The sequence below is a fragment of the Canis lupus genome, chromosome X, assembly GCF_048164855.1.
Source record: "Canis lupus baileyi chromosome X, mCanLup2.hap1, whole genome shotgun sequence".
Taxonomy (NCBI): Eukaryota; Metazoa; Chordata; class Mammalia; order Carnivora; family Canidae; genus Canis; species Canis lupus.
In genome coordinates, this window is record NC_132876.1 from 35,495,325 (window position 1) to 35,512,679 (window position 17,355).

The window sequence follows — 17,355 nt, forward strand, 5'->3', positions numbered from 1 at the left end:
ATGCATATGAATGATGCAAACTTGTAACAACGTTTGGAAGTGTATTTGTTTAAACTTCTTTTCCCTCTAAATAGTTTTGGGACCGTTGAACGGTAAATTTTGTTTCAGCACATTCATCATTTTGCCGGCACGGACCCTACAAGAAGGACAAATTGATTTTCCAGAGCAAATGCAAAAACGGCTTTCGGCTCTTACCTTCCCACGCCCACCTCTCTCCGCCCCTTCCAAGCGCCCGGGAACCTTCCTAAGGCTGCCCCTCCCCTCCCTCGGGCGGGGCCAACGCCGAGGAACCCGGATTCTCATCCCTCCCTCCCCCCACCCCGGACCTCCATCCCCCGCCGGCTCCGGGGAGTGGGAGCCGCCGACGCTGGGGGAGGGGCTGTGGCCTGCCCCGGGGACTAGGGCGCTGCTTTACAGCAGAGGTGGCCCCGGGCCCAGTCAGACCGTGCAACCCCGCGCGAGCGTCCCAACTCCCGTGCTCTGTCCCTCCGGCGCGCGGCCTCCGCCAGGTGGGTCCTTCGGCCTCTGTCCCGCTGCCTTTCCTTCCCTTCCTCGGCCGCGAGGGGCCCCGGGGCTGGGGGCCAGGCTTGGGCGGCCCTTGCGAGCCCGGGGGCCTTCCCGATCCCCCAGCGTGCTGGCAGCCTGTGCCCGGCGCGCGACCTCGGCCGGTGGCGGCGGCCGCGGGGACTGGCATTTCGGCGAGGCGGGTCGGGCGTGGGCGCCGGGAACGGACCGCCGCCTAAGTTCTAAGTTGTGCGCCCTGGCGCGGCCCGGGGAGAGCCCGGCAGCGGCTCTCCCGGACCGACGCCCCCCTCCCCCGCCCCGCCCGGCCCAGGGCCCGGGAGCGTTTCCCTGTGGCTGCTGGGGGCGGGGGGGTCCCCCGGACCCCTTCTCTCTCCCCTGTCCTTCCTCCCCATTTGCGTGGCCGCGGGAGGCTCGGCTTGGTCGGTTTGGATGGAGGGCTCCTCGGGACGTATCCTGAGAGAAGTAACTTATCGTGTTATACTCTATGTTGGCAAGTCGAACTCAGATTAAAAAAAAAAAAAACATAAAAATCGTATTAAGAAACATGCTGCTTCTAGGGAATGAGAGAGGAATAGATGTCCTTGTTGGCCGTATTGGGCTCAATCCTCTCTACTCATTTCTGACAAACTTTCCTGAAAATCTTGCGAGAAACCTGGTGCCAGTGACTGGCCTGGGAAACTATTGCGTCCTGTAAGTTGTTTAAATCAGGAAGGGAGACAAACTATAAGAGACTCTTATTTTTTAAAATTTTTTCATTGGAGTTCGATTTGCCAACATATAGTATAGTCATAGGAAACAAACAGGGTTGCTGGAGCGAAGGGGGATGGGATAATTGGGTGAGGTAACAAGCACTGTGTATTATGTGGTACTGATGAATCACTGACCTCTACTTCTGAAACTAAAAATATACGTTAATTAATTGAATTTAAATTTAAAAAACAAAAGTAAATAGTTTAAGTAAAACCATTAGATTCACATAATAGGTCGCAAGAGAATATGAGGAGATGTCATCCATGATGGGACTTGGTGAGACCAGAGTTAATTTTCACAAGTAGTTTGTGCTCCTCCTGATGTATAACTTAGCAGGGGGGGCTAAATTTGAAGAGGTAAAATGACCTAAGTGAAAGAATCTAGTCTCTTTTAATTTAAATTCAATTTCACTGACATAGTATATTATTAGTTTCAGAGGTGATTTTAGTGATTCTATATAACACCCAGTACTCATTCAATCACATGCCCTCCTAATGCCCATCACTCAGTTACCCTGGATCCCCACTCACCTCACCTCCAAGCAACCCTTAGTTTACTATAGTTAAGATCCTCTTATGGTTTGTCTCCCTATTTTTGTCTTCTTTTATTTTTCCTTCCCTTCCCCTATGTTTATATGTTTTTCTTAAATTCCACATATGAGTGAAATTATATGGTATTTGTCCTCCTCTGATTTATTTTGCTTAGTATACCCTCTAGTCCCATCCATGTTGCAAATGGCAAGATTTCATCCCTTTTGATGGCTGAGTAATATTCCATTTTCTTTATTCATCTGTCAAAAGACATCTGAGCTCTTTCCACAGTTTGCCTGTTGTGGGCTTTGCTGCTATAAACATTAAGGTGAGGGGCCCCTTGGAATCACTGTTTGTATCCTTTGGGTAAATACCTGGTAGTGCAATTGTTGGGTTGTAGGGTAGCACTATTTTTAACTTCTTGGGGAACCTCCATACTGTTTTCCAGAGTGGCTGCACCAGTTTGCATTCCTACCAACAGTTCAAGAAGGTTCCCCTTTCTCTGCATCCTCGCCAACATATATTGTTCCCTGTCTTGTTAATTTTAGCCATTCTGACAGATGGGAGGTGGTATCATTGTAGTTTTGTTTTGTATTTTCCTTTTTTATAAAAAAAAAATATTTATTTATTTGACAGAGATCGAGAGAACACAAGCAAGGGGAGCCCCAGGGGGCGAAGCAGGCTCCACGCTGAGGAGGCAGCCCTGTGCAGTGCTCTATCCCAGGACCCTGGGATCATGACTTGAGCCAAAGGCAGACGCTTAATCTACTGAGCCACCCAGGCACCCGATTTGTAATTTTTGGATGATGAATGATGTTGAACATCTTCTCATGTGTCTGTTAACAATCTGGATGTTTTCTTTGGAAAAATGTCTATTCGTGTTTTCTGCCCATTTCTTAACTAGATTATTTGTTTTGGAGTGTTGTGTTTGATAACTTCTTTATAGATTTTGGATACTAACCCTTTATCTAATAAGACATTTGCAAATATCTTCTCCCATTCTGTAGTTTGCTTTTTAGTTTTGTTGATTTCTTCACTGAGCGGAAGCTTTTATTTTGGTGAAGTCCCCGTAGTTCATTTTTGCTTTGGTTTCCCTTGCCTTAGAAGATGAGTCTAGCGAGAAGTTGCTGAGGCCAAGGTCAAAGAGATTGCTGCCTGTTTTCTCTTCCAGGATTTCGATGGATTCCTGTCTCACATTTGGGTCTTTCGAGTTTATTTTTGTGTATGGCGTAAGAAATTGGTCCAGTTTCATTCTTCTGAATGTGACTGTCCAATTTTTCCAACACCAGTTGTTGAAGGGATTGTCCTTTTTCCATTGGATAGTCTTTCCTGCTTTGTCAAAGATTAGTTGACCAGAGAGTTGAGGGTCCATTTCTGGATTCTCTATTCTGTTCCATTGATCAATGTGTCTGTTCTTGGGCCAGTACCATACTGTCTTGATGATTACACCTTTGTAATATAGCTTGATGGTTTTCTTTCTTAAGATTCCTTTGGCTATTCGGGGTCTTTTGTGGTTCCATATAGATTATAGGATTGTTCCAGCTCTGTGAAAAACATTGATGGTATTTTGATAAGGATTGCATTGAATGTGTAGGTTGCTTTGGGTAGCATAGACATTTTAACAATATTTGTTCTTTGAATCCATGAGCATGGAATATTTTTCCATTTCTTTGTGTCTTCTCCGATTTCTTTCATAAGTATTCTATAGTTTTCAGAGTAGTACAGATCCTTTACGTCTTTGGTTAGGTTTATTCCTAGGTATCTTCTGGTTTTTGGTGCAGTTGTAAATGGGATAGATTCCTTGATTTCTCTTTCTTCTGCCTCATTGTTAGTGTATAGAAATGCAACTGACTTCTGTGCATTGATTTTTATATCCTGCGACTTTGCTGAATTCCTGTATCAGTTCTAGTAATTTTTGAGTGGAATCCAGCCTCTTATATTCCTGTATATTTAAAACTTTTAATAGCTTTCTGTTAGTTCTATGACCTTACTGTATTTCATTCATTAAATGATTCCTACTCTGTAGTATCAGAACTCCCACAAATCCATTCTGTCCATGTTTATTTATGACAGATGTCACACCTTATTCAGACCTTGGTGAAATCTGAAAAACAAAAAGGTTACATAATTATATTTATAGAAATGAAAGAAGGACAAAGTTTGCTTTTATACACATGTGTTTATGTGTCACATACCTATCCAGATACACATATCTTGTTAGCCATTCATGAACAAAAATAAAGCAGGTGGAAGGGCCATGCTGTTGATTGTGTTTTCTCCAAGAGAGTAGAATTTTGAGGAGGCTATTTCAGACCATTTTCTAACCATATCTCTATTCTTTTTAAGGACAAAATAGAAATTTAAGTTATGTCTTTTTTTAAGGATTTTATTTATTCATGAGACACAGAGGCAGGCAGAGACCTAGGCAGAGGGAGAAGCAGGCTCCCTGCAGTGAACCTGATGTGGGACTTGATCCCAGGACCCCGGGATCAATGACTTGAGCCAAAGGCAGATGCTCAACCACTGAGCCACCCAGGCATCCCTAAGTTATGATTTTTAAACACTATTTTTTGGAAAAGTTGATGATAATCAAACAGCACAGATGTTAATAATGAATTTTTTACCTAAAATAATAGCTATTTCCACAAATGCATTTAACCAGGCCCCCAAATTTTCAGGGGCTTTCCTCAAGCAATACGATTACTGGTGGTTTACATTTTCATCTTTTTACAGTTTTCTGTGCAATAGGAGGATCTGAAAGAAACAAGCTTCTTTTTTAAAAAAAAAGATTTTATTTATTTATTCATGAGAGGCTATATAGACTTTAAACAGGTTTATTTTTTTTAAATTTTATTTATTTATGACAGTCACACAGAGAGAGAGAGAGAGAGAGAGAGGGGCAGAGACACAGGCAGAGGGAGAAGCAGGCTCCATGCACCGGGAGCCCGATGTGGGACTCGATCCCGGGTCCCCAGGATCGCGCCCTGGGCCAAAGGCAGGCGCCAAACCGCTGCGCCACCCAGGGATCCCAAGAAACAAGCTTCTTAAGCAATTTCAGGTTATCAAAGATAATGAAGACTAATGGCAATACAGGTTTTTCCTATCAGAAATTAAATTCCTATGAAACTTATCTTTTTTTTTAAGATTTATTTATTTATTAATTCAGAGAGAGCGAAGAGAGAGGCAGAGACACAGGCAGAGGGAGAAGCAGGTTCCATGCAGGAAGCCCGATGTGGGACTCGATCCTGGGTCTCCAGGATCACACCCCAGGCTCCAGGTGGCGGTAAACCACTGCGCCACTGGGGCTGCCCCCTATGAAACTTATCTTAAGCTGAAATGGCATAAAGCTAAGAGGGTCCCACACTTTGAAAAGTTTGACAGTTACTGTTAGGCCACATCCCTTTTAAGAACAATAGTAGTACCTGGTTTTGCTAATTGAAGAAAATCCAAGGTTTGTTACTTTTGCAAAGAAAGCTGTTACCGTATTGATGTTGGTCTTTCATAAAAGTGAAGTGGTGTAACTCAAACTTTTGGGAAGCAGGGGACACTCAAGAAAAAAATACGTATGAAGTGAACCAATTAGATATAGACAGAAAAGTCTAGAAGGAAAGAAAACACATTTATGTTGGATATTTCTGGATGATAGTGTGTGCTTGTGTTTCTTGTTACTGATATTGAGGCAAATGTTTGGTCTTATTTCCAAAATTTAACACCTCACATAAGTTCTGCAAAGAAGATTTGATGGCATGAAATAGCAATTGAAATTTAAGAGTTAGGGACTTTCACATAAGGGACGGCACCCATTTTAGGTATTCAAAGAGATTGACTCCACACTTTGTGTAAAAACATCATCCTGTGAAAAGGCATTTGACTCTCTGCACGTGTAGGACAAATCCTTGCAAGAAAATAACAAGTGATGACTTGAGACCATGTAAGATGAGCCAGATTTGGGTCCCCTGAGTCGCACAATCAGTTAAGCATCCAACCCTTGGTTTCAGCTGAGGTCATGATCTCGTGGTCCTGAGATTGAACCCCATGTTAGGCTCCATGCTCAGTGCAGAGTCTACTTGAGCTCTTTCCCTCTCCCCCTCCTGCTTGTGTTCTCAAATAAGTCTTTTAAAATTTATTTCAATTACTTTATTTTTAAATATTTATATACTTAAGAGAGAGAGCAAGCAAGCACAAGCCAGGGGGAGCAGCAGAGGGAGAGGGAGAAGTAGGGTCTCCGCTGAGCAGGGAGCCCAATGTAGCGGGCTTGATTCCAGGACCTTGAGATCATGACCTGAGCCAAAGGCAGATGCTTAACCAACTGAGCCACCCAGGCACCCCTAAATAAATCTTTAAAAAAAAAAAGATGAGCCAGATTCAACACAGGGACAAGAATATAGTTAATACATAAAAAGTTAATACAATAAACTGGTAATACAAGCCCCTCAGAGGGGCAGGTCACGAGTAGAAACTCTTGATGTGTAAGAAATTGTCTAACAGTGCAATTTTTTTTCCATTCTATGAACAATTTTATTCCATGCAGTATAGAGTACACAGAACATGTAAATATATAGGATATACTCCTGAACATTTTGATAAGAGAAAACATAGCAAGTGATTGCCTAACTTTTAAATCTCTTTCCTAAGCTCTTGCCCATGCTTAATTTTTTTTTTTTTTATTGGTGTTCAATTTTTGTTTGGATTTTCCTTGAGTTGGTAAGGAACCTTTTTGTATATTTAGGGTAGTTTTGTGTTTCTCTGTGGACTGTTAATATTTTACTATGGGTGGTACTGAAATTATTTCTAAAGCTTCCTCTGTTTTAGTAAGACTACCATGAGTTGGAAGTATTTTTTTCTATTTATCATTGCTTTTCTGACTTTATGAGGTTTTGTTTTAATACGGTGAATTTTATCTGTTTATATGTATCCTGTTTGATGGGTTTTGAGTGAAAGGTAGAAAGGTTTTTCCTACTGTACAGTTACAACGGAATCAGCCCATGCTTTCTTTTAATAGTTATATGATTCTCTTCATTGCACATTTAATTCTTGGATCCATGTAGAGTTTATCCTGGCTTATTGTGTGTAGAACCAAGAACTTTTTTTTTTTTAAGATTTTGTTTATTTATTTATGAGAGACACAGAGAGAAGCAAAGATACATAAGCAGAGGGAGAAGAAGCAGGCTCCATGCAGGGAGCCCGACGTGGGATTCGATCCTGGGACCCCAGGATCACACCCTGAGCCAAAGGCAGACGCTGAAACGGCTGAGCCACCCAGGCGTCCCCCAAGAACCTTTTCTAGGTAGGTACTCTTTGGTCCCAAATCTGTCTTTACTTCCACTGATCTAGGAGGCTTTTGTATGCTAAATCCTCTTTTTTCCCAAGATTTTGTTTGTTTATTTATTTGAGAGAGAGAGGGTACAAGTGTGGGGGCGGGGGGGGTGGTGGAGAGGGACAAGCAGCAGCCTCCCAGCCTAGTGTGGAGTCCAATGCAGGCTTGATCCTAGGCCCTGAGATCATGACCTTAAGCTGAAGTCAGATGTTTAACCAGCTGAGCCACCCAGGTGCCCCCGTATGCTAAATTCTTTTACGCCTTTGGGTCTATTCTTTTTTTTTTTTAATTGAAGTGTCTTTGACATACAGTATTAAGTTAGTTTCAGGTGGGAATACCTTGGCTGGCTCAGTCAGAAGAGCATGTGACTCTTGATCTTGGAGTTGTGAGTTTGAGCTCTACACTGGGTGTAGAGATTACTAAAAATAAATTCTCTTTAAAAAAATAGCTTCAGCTGTGTAACATAGTGGATTCAATTACATACATTATGACATGCTCACCACAATAAGTGTAGTTGCCATCTGTACTACAGTATTATTGACTATATACCCTATGCTGTACTTTTCATTCCCGTAACTTATTTATTTTATAACTATAAATTTGTACTTGTTAATTCTCTTCACCTATTTTACCCATCACCTCACCCTCCTCCATTCTGGCAGCAATATGTTTGTTATCTGTATTTCTGAGAATATTTCTGCTTTTTGTCTTGTTTGCTTTGTTTTTTTTAGATTCCACATGTAAGTGAAATCATGGTATTCATCTTCCTCTGTCTGACTTCACTTAGTTAATACTGTCTAAGTCCATTCATGTTGCTGCAAACGGCAAGATTTCATTTTTTATGGCCAATACTCCATCATGTACATATGTACCACATTTTTATCCGCTGATCTATCAGTGGCACTTCCATATGGATGCTTCCATATCTTGGATATTGTAGGTAAAGCTGCAGTAAACATAGGGTGCATGTGTTTTTCTGAATTACTGTTTTTGTTTTCTTCAGGTACTCAATAGTAGAATTATTGGATTGTATGGTATTTCTACTTATAATTTTTGGAGGAATCTCCTTGTTTTCATAGTGGCTGCACCAGTTTACATTCCCATCAGTAGTGCACGAGTTCCCCTTTTTCCACATCCTCACGAACACTTGTTATTTCTTGTCTTTTTGATACTGGCCATTCCAACTGGTGTGAGGTGATATATCTCACTGTAGTTTTAATTTGCATTTCTCTGATGTTAGGTGATGTCAGTTATCTTTTCATACGTCTGTTGGCCGTCTGTATGTCTTTGGAAAAATAGTTGTTTGGGTCCTCTGGCCATTTTTTAATGGGATTATTTTTTGTTACTGAGTTGTAGGAGTTTTTTAATATATTTTGAGTATTAACCTGTTATTGAATATATGATTAGCAAATATCTTCTGTTCAGTAGGGTGCTTTCTCGTTGTTTGATGGTCTCCTTTGCTGTGCAAAAGTTTTTTTAGTTTGCCATTGTGCCAATTGTTTATTTTTGCTTTTGTTGCCCTTGCCTTGGGATACATATCCAGAAAAATATTGCCCGGGCTGATGTCTTAAGAGTTTACTGCCTCTGTGTATGTGTGTTTTAGGAGTTTTAAGGTTTCAGTTCTTACATTTAGGTCTTTAATCCATTTTGAATTTATTTTTGTGTATGGTGTAAGAAAGTAGCCCATTTTGGTGTCTATTCTTGGCCTTTTTGTTCTATATCTATATGGTAGAGCTAGTCATCCCACCACATGGCTATTCATTATCAGAACTCTCCTGATATTCCTGTCTGTTTATTTTGTTGTCCCTTATGAATAATGGAAAACAACAGGACCTTCTAAAGCCTTTTGGATTTTTCTTGGGATTAGAATAGATTAATTAACTGATGATGAACATACTTAAGGGGTTGAATCTTTTTATTCAAGAATATAATACATTTTTACTCTTGTTTAAGTGTGCTTTTCTGTCTTTCAGGACACTCATGTTTATCTCATGTAAGTTTTTCATGTTTTTGTTAGATTATTCCTAGGTATATGATCTTTAATTGTTGGTAATATAAATCTGTTTAGTAATGGAATATTTGTCCATGGAATCAGGCTGAAAAAAAAAAAGGTAGGGTCCTTGATTGTTAAGAATTTTGTTAACCTCAGTGAAGGTTATAAATATTTTCCATACTTGTTCTTACCATCTCTAGGAAAGGTGAAAAAAATTTAAAGCATAGCTTCTGAGTTTTGGATTTTCCAGCACTGGGGGGGTAAAAGTTGTGTGAAAAGTTACAAATCAATTCTCTGAAATATTTTGTTTTCTCTCTTAAGTGTAGTATTGCAAACAGAATTCAAATGTTACTGCTTTTTTAAAATATCTCATTGGAGGGTGCTAAAACCTTTGGATTTCTCCTTTAACACATTTGCTGAAAATCCAAAGATTTTGGAAGTTCATGTTATGTGGGGAAGATGCTGACTGAGACCTTATTTGCTGAGCACAGGCCAAGACCCAAACAAACAGCCTCATGTGGTCTCTACCCCAGTACTGTGAGCATGGTGATCTCAGTGTACCCTTTTGACAAGGGTTCATGCTGACTTGAAGATAGAGTGAACCTCTTACGTGAAGTCTCAGGTATATTTCCAAACAAGAGGATCTTGGTAATCTTACTGGAAGCCAAGGAGCACAGGCTGGCTAGACCATTGCAGATAAGAAGCATGGGCAACAGACATTAATCCAGTGATTCCAGAAGATGATATAGCTCTCAATTGATTAATTTGAAAAGGGTATTGACACCCTACTGTACCTAACAAGATAGGCTAAGTTTAGAGTACTGTGCAGCCTATAAATCAGGTTTTTAAAACGAATTTATTTACTTATTTGTTTGTTTGTTTATTTATAATAAGAGAATGAGAGAGAGAGAGAGAGAGAGAGAGAGAGAATGAGCAGGGGAAGGGGCAGAGGGAGAGAGAGAAGCAGACTCCCCACTGAACAGCCCAGATGCAGGGCTCCATCCTAGATCATGACCTGAGCCAAAGGCAGGTGCTTAACCCACTGAACCACCCAGGTACCCCCGTAAACCAGAATTTAAGAGGATCAGAATAAAACAGTTCTAAATATTGCATTGTTTTCTTTTCAAGGCCTAGTTAAATATGGCATACAGTGGTTCCCTTCAAACATATGGAATACACAATGCTTAGTCATGTTCTTCTTTAGGATCTTCCATTGTTCCTATTTGTGCTTTGAATGTACTTAGGTCCTTATTTGCTGATGAGAGCTAAAGTAAAATATCTGAAAATTGGAGAATCTAGTTCAAAGCATGGCATGAAAGGGGGCTTTCCAAAACTGGTTGATGCCCAAGCGTCCATGAAGCCTTAGACTGTAAGTTAGACTCCATCTCAGTGTAAACCTACTTTAGTCAAGGAGACATAAGGAAACACATGGAGTGGAGGCAGGTATTTGCATATTCATCAGGATATACCTTTTACCTTTTATATTGACCTCAGTGAAGACGACTAGTCAGTTCCATTAGAATTGGAACATCTAATACTGGGCAGGATATATTTAGGTACTCCTCTTGGAAAACCATTTGGCAACATTGATCGAAAAATGAAAGTATATGAGAATTTTGGTTCATTCTGTTGCTTCTCTGAAAATAGGGGAGAATTATATTTACATATAAATGAGCAGAGGAGTGCATCCAAGAGAGTGTCTTTCACCCAGGATTTGTAGAATTGAGAAGTAGAAAGGGACCAAAAGGAGGACCCTCTGGAGGTAGAGTGGGATGTCCTGTTATTCAGCCATGAGGGAATATACACTGCCTACCATAAAAAGAATGAGAATGTGGTCCTTGTGGGCCTGAATCCTTGGGAGAAGTGTGTTCTCTCTTGAGGGGAGAAAAGCAGAAAGGTTCCTGCAGGGTCAAAGTTTGGTGAGTCTCCTTTAATATAAAACCAGAAAAAAATACCTGGGTGGAGACGGGTAAACCTCTGTGTCAGTGCACGTGTAGACTGACATAAAAACAGACTTCTTACCTTCCACCTAAACCGTTGTTTGCTATCCTGCATGGGACAATCTTTTGAGGATGAAAAGGATACCCTAAGATTGTGACTTGCCTTTCTTTGGGGGTCTATGGCATGCAGCAGAGGCTCTTTAAAATTTTGCTTGATTTTCTTAATTGATTTAAAAGATTTCTAACAGCCTTCAGTCGCATCAGGCCTCTGGAGCAATACATTAATTTGTAGACCAAGAGAACTCCCCCCCCCAAAAAAAAAAAGGAAACATGATTTGGCTGGATATACCTAGCCAAAATGAATATAGGCCAGATACAAGGACAGGTGTCTTTAGAATACCACATAGCTCTTGGGTTGAGAGACATCGCCCTCCACCCATATCCTCCACAGATCAAGCATGCCTCTCTAAGATAGGAACAAGGCACATACTGCTGGGCACACAGCAATTCATTTTAGACTTCAGCTGTTCTGATAGCCTGCTTCCAGAAGAACCTCTGGGGTAGCTCATGCTCTTTGCCTAGCTTTTACCTGCTTCTGGGAGCAAGTTTCCATGTTCAACTCTTCCCTCCACACACGCTCCTTGATTTCACCCCTCCTGGAAGAGTATGGAAACCCACTCCCTGCCCCTTCATTTTATACTTCTGGCCTAATGTAAGCATAGCCTATTGGGGTTGAACAGTCTTTTGCTGAGTTCCCAGGGCTGGGTTCTGACTGACATGGTTTGACTGGTTCCTAGACCAGGATGGTCTCAGTGCACCCCTCTGGCCATGTATAGAACATGGACCCTTACAAGAAATCCCAGGAGAGTCCCCAAACAAGAGGACCCAGGTCACATGCCCATACACTAAAAGGGAGGTTGAGGAATAGGTTGCATTTGAGCTGTGACGTTTCCAACAAGTAGTGCAAAAAACAGACCTGGATCCCTTCATTCTGTAGGATGATGTTCCTTTCAGTACACTGATCCTGTTCTGTTTCATCCCATACCTACAACCTTTCTCATATGGGACAAGGAGGGCTTTCTGGGATACTTTGGGGCCTAAGACCCAGATTCTCTTTGTAGAGGGAGCCAAAGTAATCAAAACACAGCTCTAACTCAAACCTGCAGTGTACCTGCCTTACTCTTCCTTGTCTGGGTCTAGTACCAAATAATCAGGAAATTTTCCATCCTGTCTGCAAGATGCTACCCCCATTGAGGGATGGCAGTTGAGCCTGGAGCCTCTGGTCCTGGGTTCCCAGGGCCCTGAAACCCTAGGGGCCTCACTGGCTGAGCTTGTTATTGCACCAAGGGTAAGGATCCACAGGCCAGATTCCCTGGAATTGGAACTTCAGCTCTGTTTCTTAACAAGGCAGCACGCCCCTACTGCCTGGGGAGGCCCTGCATCCCCTACTTGATGGTTGAGTCTGTCTCTATCCACCCTGTGTCATTTTGCCACTGATCCTGGGAGTGTTTTGGGTCTGGCCCAGAGAATATTGTGGGTGCCCCACTCCCACCCTTCATCCCCTTACAAACCTTCCTCAGAAGACCCTAAGGTGCTGCAGGCTTTGCTTAAAAAGTATCTGCTTGATGGCACTGTTGCTCCAGAAATGCCATCCATGCTTGCTTGTGAGGTTTCTGCCTCTGCCCTTTAAGGATCAAAAAAGGTGCCTGAGGGCACTGAAGCCCCTAAATGGGGTTGACTGTCCTGTGGTGTTGTGGGAAGTGGTATCTCATATATTTGGACTTCTTGATAGCAATGAGAATATACCTATAGTAACATCTGAAGGAATACATACATCTGTGGATTCATCCCACATCTCTCTTAAGAGTTTTAAATGTGGATATCCTGGCAACTGGGACCCTCTTTTCTTGGCACACTTTTGTATGGATACCCATATGGTTCTAGGGCAGAATCCTTGCTTTCTGAGGACATTGATTCCATAACAATAGCTGACACCAGGACCTGGATTTCACGTCTTCTCCTTGAGTTATTGGCTCTTTTTTGCATTCACCCAGCTACTTCATCCAGCTTAAGGGCTCAGGAGTAGGCCATTGTGGAGGAAGTGACAGGAGCCCTGTTATGTAAGAAGACAGGGAGGTAGATTGCCCATGCTCACCTCCGGGAGCCTCAGTCACTCTACCACAGAGTGCCCCAGGTGAGTTGTGGGAATTGGGGGTAAGAGGGGTGGAGTCCATAGGACAGACGGAGTGCCCAGTGGCTTCATCCACACAGTCAGATGACCTGAGTGAGGGCCATTGTACAGCAGCCCCTCCTGGGAAGTTGTCTTTGAGAGTGTCTTTATAGTCTATCCTTAAAACACCCACTCAATCATTCAGCATTCATTTTTTCATTAATAATAGACACACAGATATGTTTATGTGTCATATGTGTGTATATATATATATATATATATATATATATATATATATATAAAAATTTCCCCTCTTTTTTCCCTCATAACTGCTTTGGAGATGCCACATTGGATAGAAATTTTGCCCAATCAGAGAAAAGCCCTTAGCATTGCATGGTGACGGCTCCCAAGGGGTGTCTTTGCCTTTGAACTCCCTACCTGCGGTGGCAACCACATGAAATTTTTCCTCATGTATGCTGCAGGGATTGCATGCAAATGAAAACTAACAGACACAGAGGGCATGCTACATTCTGTTCTCTGACCCCATACATCCTGCATAGTACTCTATACACTCTTTCACATTTGGCTGCTCCCAGCATATATAAGTATCCTGGTCTTGGCACATCTGTGTAGAGTAAATGTCCTGACCTACTTGATCCTCTCCATTTCTTTTCTCATAGCTACCCAGTGTAGGGTACCTCCATCTCTGCCAAGGGGCTTAGAACATAGGTCATTTTACTTGTCCCTTCTCTTTAGACAGTGGGTTTCTCTTTTCTTCCTCTCTCTTCCATCTTCAACCAGCATACTGAGTCATGGTTACTGAAGTATGGGTGTGTGTGACCAGGATACATACTTTTGTGTCCGTATCCATGCAGAGGAAAGCGGCTGGTAAATCATAACTTGCCACATCTTTAAAAGAAAATGTCCACATCCCAGGAAAGTTAATGTGGTGAATATCTCAGTGCAGCCAGGGAGGAGATACCTGGTACCTCTTTGAGTCAGATGAGCTGCTTCTCAGTAGAGGGTCTGTCGCTCAATTCCAGAGAAGGTTGCAGGCCTGACAAGATACCTATTGATATACTTCCATGGTCATTCAAGGCCAGAACTGAGGGGGAAAGCTATAAGTATAAATGCCAAGGTGATGGCTGTGGCTCAGAAAAGAGATCATGGGAGATATCTTCAGGTTTCACCTGGTACATGCTACATGAGCTGCTTTCTGAAACCCCTGAATGAAAATCCTTGGAATTTTTGAAGGATGAGTGAAGTTGATGTGCACATCATGCTGTATTCAGAAGTTTTGGTTGACCCCAGAGGTGTTAGGAATATTGACCTAAAAAAAACACTCAAGGTGGCCTAAGTGGGAAGCATACAAAACCCTGTTACGCAGCACTATGGTGGTCCCATACCAAGCTCTCTCTCTCTCACTGCAGGAGAGACAGAATGAAAGGAAAGGAAGCAGTGAAAATGAAGAGGCCAGTGCTGATGTTCTGGGTGAGTGAGTGATCTTTATTTTCTTCTTTTTCCTTTAACAAGAGAGTTTATTTTACTATACGAAGAACACAGATTGTGGTATTATTTCAGAAAAGTTCAAGAAGGAAAGAATCCCTAGGCAGATCCGTAACACCAGGACTCTTGTGTACTGTACCAGAATTTCAGCTGTGGTAGAAAAGGCTCTCAAGGCAGTTCATGATTGTGGAACAGGAAAAAGGAGATGCTTGCATGCGAATCTAGAGACAATCAAAGATTAAACTAAGCCAAGGATAAGGTGGAATGCCATCTCACAAGCAGCATACAGAGCGATCCATGCTAAAATATATGTGCCACCATTGACTCCTGAATCCTAGAGAAACACCTGGGACACAGACACATACACTTTGAAACCTTCCATCCGCTAGTAACATAAGTGCAACTTATGATTGACAACATAAACACAGCCCATGGATTTGCAGAAAGCAATCACTTTTCCACAAGTCAACATGTAACCACCCTGGTCACACGGACCTGAATGAGGGAGCCCTAGTGGAATGTGCCAGGAAGGGAAATATTCAGCTTCGGGTAACTGTGGGTAAAACCTCAAGATCAAACAAGTATATTGCCTGATTTGTCCTATACCATCGGGCAGTATTAACCAAAGAGAGGAGGTTAATGAGCCTCCATGTTACTCCCCACCATGCAATACATTCCAATCAAAAAGCAGACTCAACGTTACTAGAGGAAAGGAGGCTGAAAGTTACCACAGGGAAGGAAGAATAGCTCAACTCAGCTAATACTAACCAAGCGCTCCCCGAAAGCGAAAGCGGCCCAGGCACGGGAGCCGCCATGTTGGAGCCCCGGCGGCCAGCGCTTGGCCTTTTTTCTTCGGCAAAGGGCGGAGGGAGAGGCCCTGGGGGAAGGGCCGGTGGGCATTGCCGGTGCAACACTGCCATCAAGCGGAACGCGTTGGCGATCCCCGGAGCCGCCGCCCGCTGGCTTCCAGGGCAGGACGGGCCCGGGGGTGAAGTCCCAGCGTCCCGGCGGGACCGGGACCGAAGGGGCCGTTGGCAGTCCCATCCCGAGGCGCCTGGCGCTTCTGGCACGCGCTCCACGCTGGTCCCTTGATGACCAGCTCGGGAGCAGGCGTTGGCTTTGGGATGCAGGGGCGGGAGTCACCCAGCCGTTCCTCGACTGTGCTTGCCCTGAGGGCTGTGGTGGGACGTTGGAGAAGGTGGCCCAGAAAGGGGAACGGGGCGAGCTGAGAGGCCTGGCTGGCCCGGGGCGCGGGGTGGAGGGGGAGTGATGGCGGCGGCTTGGCCTCGACTTGGCTGAGGGAAGAGGGAAATGGGGGCACTGGGACCAGGCCTCCGCCAGAGAGGGGAAAGCCGCGGGACGTGGCAGTGCCGCTCCCCGGTGTGTGTGTCCCCCCCCCCCCGGGTGTCAGGCAACAGCCTCTTGGTGGGCCCGGGCCGGGTTTTGGGCGGGGGGCGCGGGGCACGGGGCGCGGGGCCCGGCCGAGGAGGAGGAGGAGGAGGAGGAGGAGGAGGAGGAGGCGGCGGCGGCGGCTGGCTGGTGCTGCTGCTGCTCCCACCGGGGGCCTGTCCGACCCGGACTCTCTGCTCCTCCTGGTGAGCTCCGCCACCGCCTCCTCCCCAGCCCCTACCCCTCCGCCTCCCAAGACCCCCTCACGCTCAAGGCCCCCCCTTTGACGCCGGGTGGCCCGGCTCCACACCCGTTCCCCTTCCCGGGATCCGGGATCCGGACACGGGCACAGCAGGGTCCCCGCCCCCGTCCGCACCAGCAGTGGCGGCAGCCCTCCAGGTTCCCGTGCGGGTCCCTCCAGGTTCCCGTGCGGGTCGTTGGCGGGGCTGCAGGGGGCACGCGGCCAAAGGGCCAAAGGCCGCACGGATCCTGCTCTAGCTCCCGGGGGAAGGGGCACGCGGCCAAAGGCCCGGCGCCCCCTGGCCCGGCCCGCGTGGCTGTGTCACCCCGCTCCAGTCCCGCCCAGACGTGGTGGCCACCAGGGAGGGGCCCGAGCCGAGCCGTGGCTTGGGGCTTCCCGGGCCCGACCGGCCAGGCCCCCAGGCCCCCGGACCCCGGACCTCCGTGGCGCTCCATCCCGTCCGTCCCCGTCCGTCTCCCCCCCCCCCGCACTCCCACGTCACCCCCGGGGCCCCTCCACGCGGGAGAGAGAGCTCGGCGCTGGGCTCCCGGATCCGCCGAGGACTTTCCGCTTGATGGCAGTATTGCACCGCGAATGCCAGCCGGCCCTTCCCCCAGGGCCTCAGCCTCCGCCCTCTGCCAGAGGAAAAAAAGGCCAGGCCAGAAAACTCGGCAGCCCAGCCGGTGTCCGCCGTCCCTCGCCCCAACATGGCGGCTCTCATGTCAAGGGCCCGGCCACTGGGCCACTCGGGGCGAGGGTGGAGGGGTGGCGGGGGGCGAGCAAGCAAGCAAGCACGCACCCCTCGCTTCTGAGGCGAGGCTCCCGGGAGCGGAGCCCCGTCCCCTGGGCCGGGGGGCCCAGCTCCGTCTGCCCCCGTGGACCAATAGTCAGGCACGCGTCTGCCGGTCCAGGGCCCCGGAGGAGGCTCCCGCTCTGGATCACGCGGACCGACCTCCGTGGAGGCCCCGGCTGTCCCGGTAGCCCACACACGGGT

The 17,355-nt window shown here is 45.4% G+C and overlaps 1 long non-coding RNA gene across 3 annotated transcripts in view; it reads left to right on the top strand.

The window, feature by feature from the left end:
- Positions 1 to 273: 273 nt before the first annotated feature.
- The window catches only part of LOC140628320 (uncharacterized), a 110,769-nt gene continuing 93,687 nt past the window's right edge, over positions 274 to 17,355 (top strand). The window contains exons 1-4 of one of the 3 annotated variants that reach the window (XR_012026611.1): positions 274 to 509; positions 2,442 to 7,092; positions 13,110 to 13,249; positions 14,656 to 14,716. This is a non-coding gene — a long non-coding RNA (uncharacterized lncRNA). The remainder of the gene's footprint in view (positions 510 to 2,441; positions 7,093 to 13,109; positions 13,250 to 14,655; positions 14,717 to 17,355) is intronic. The other 2 variants (XR_012026610.1, XR_012026609.1) reach the window with 2 other exon arrangements.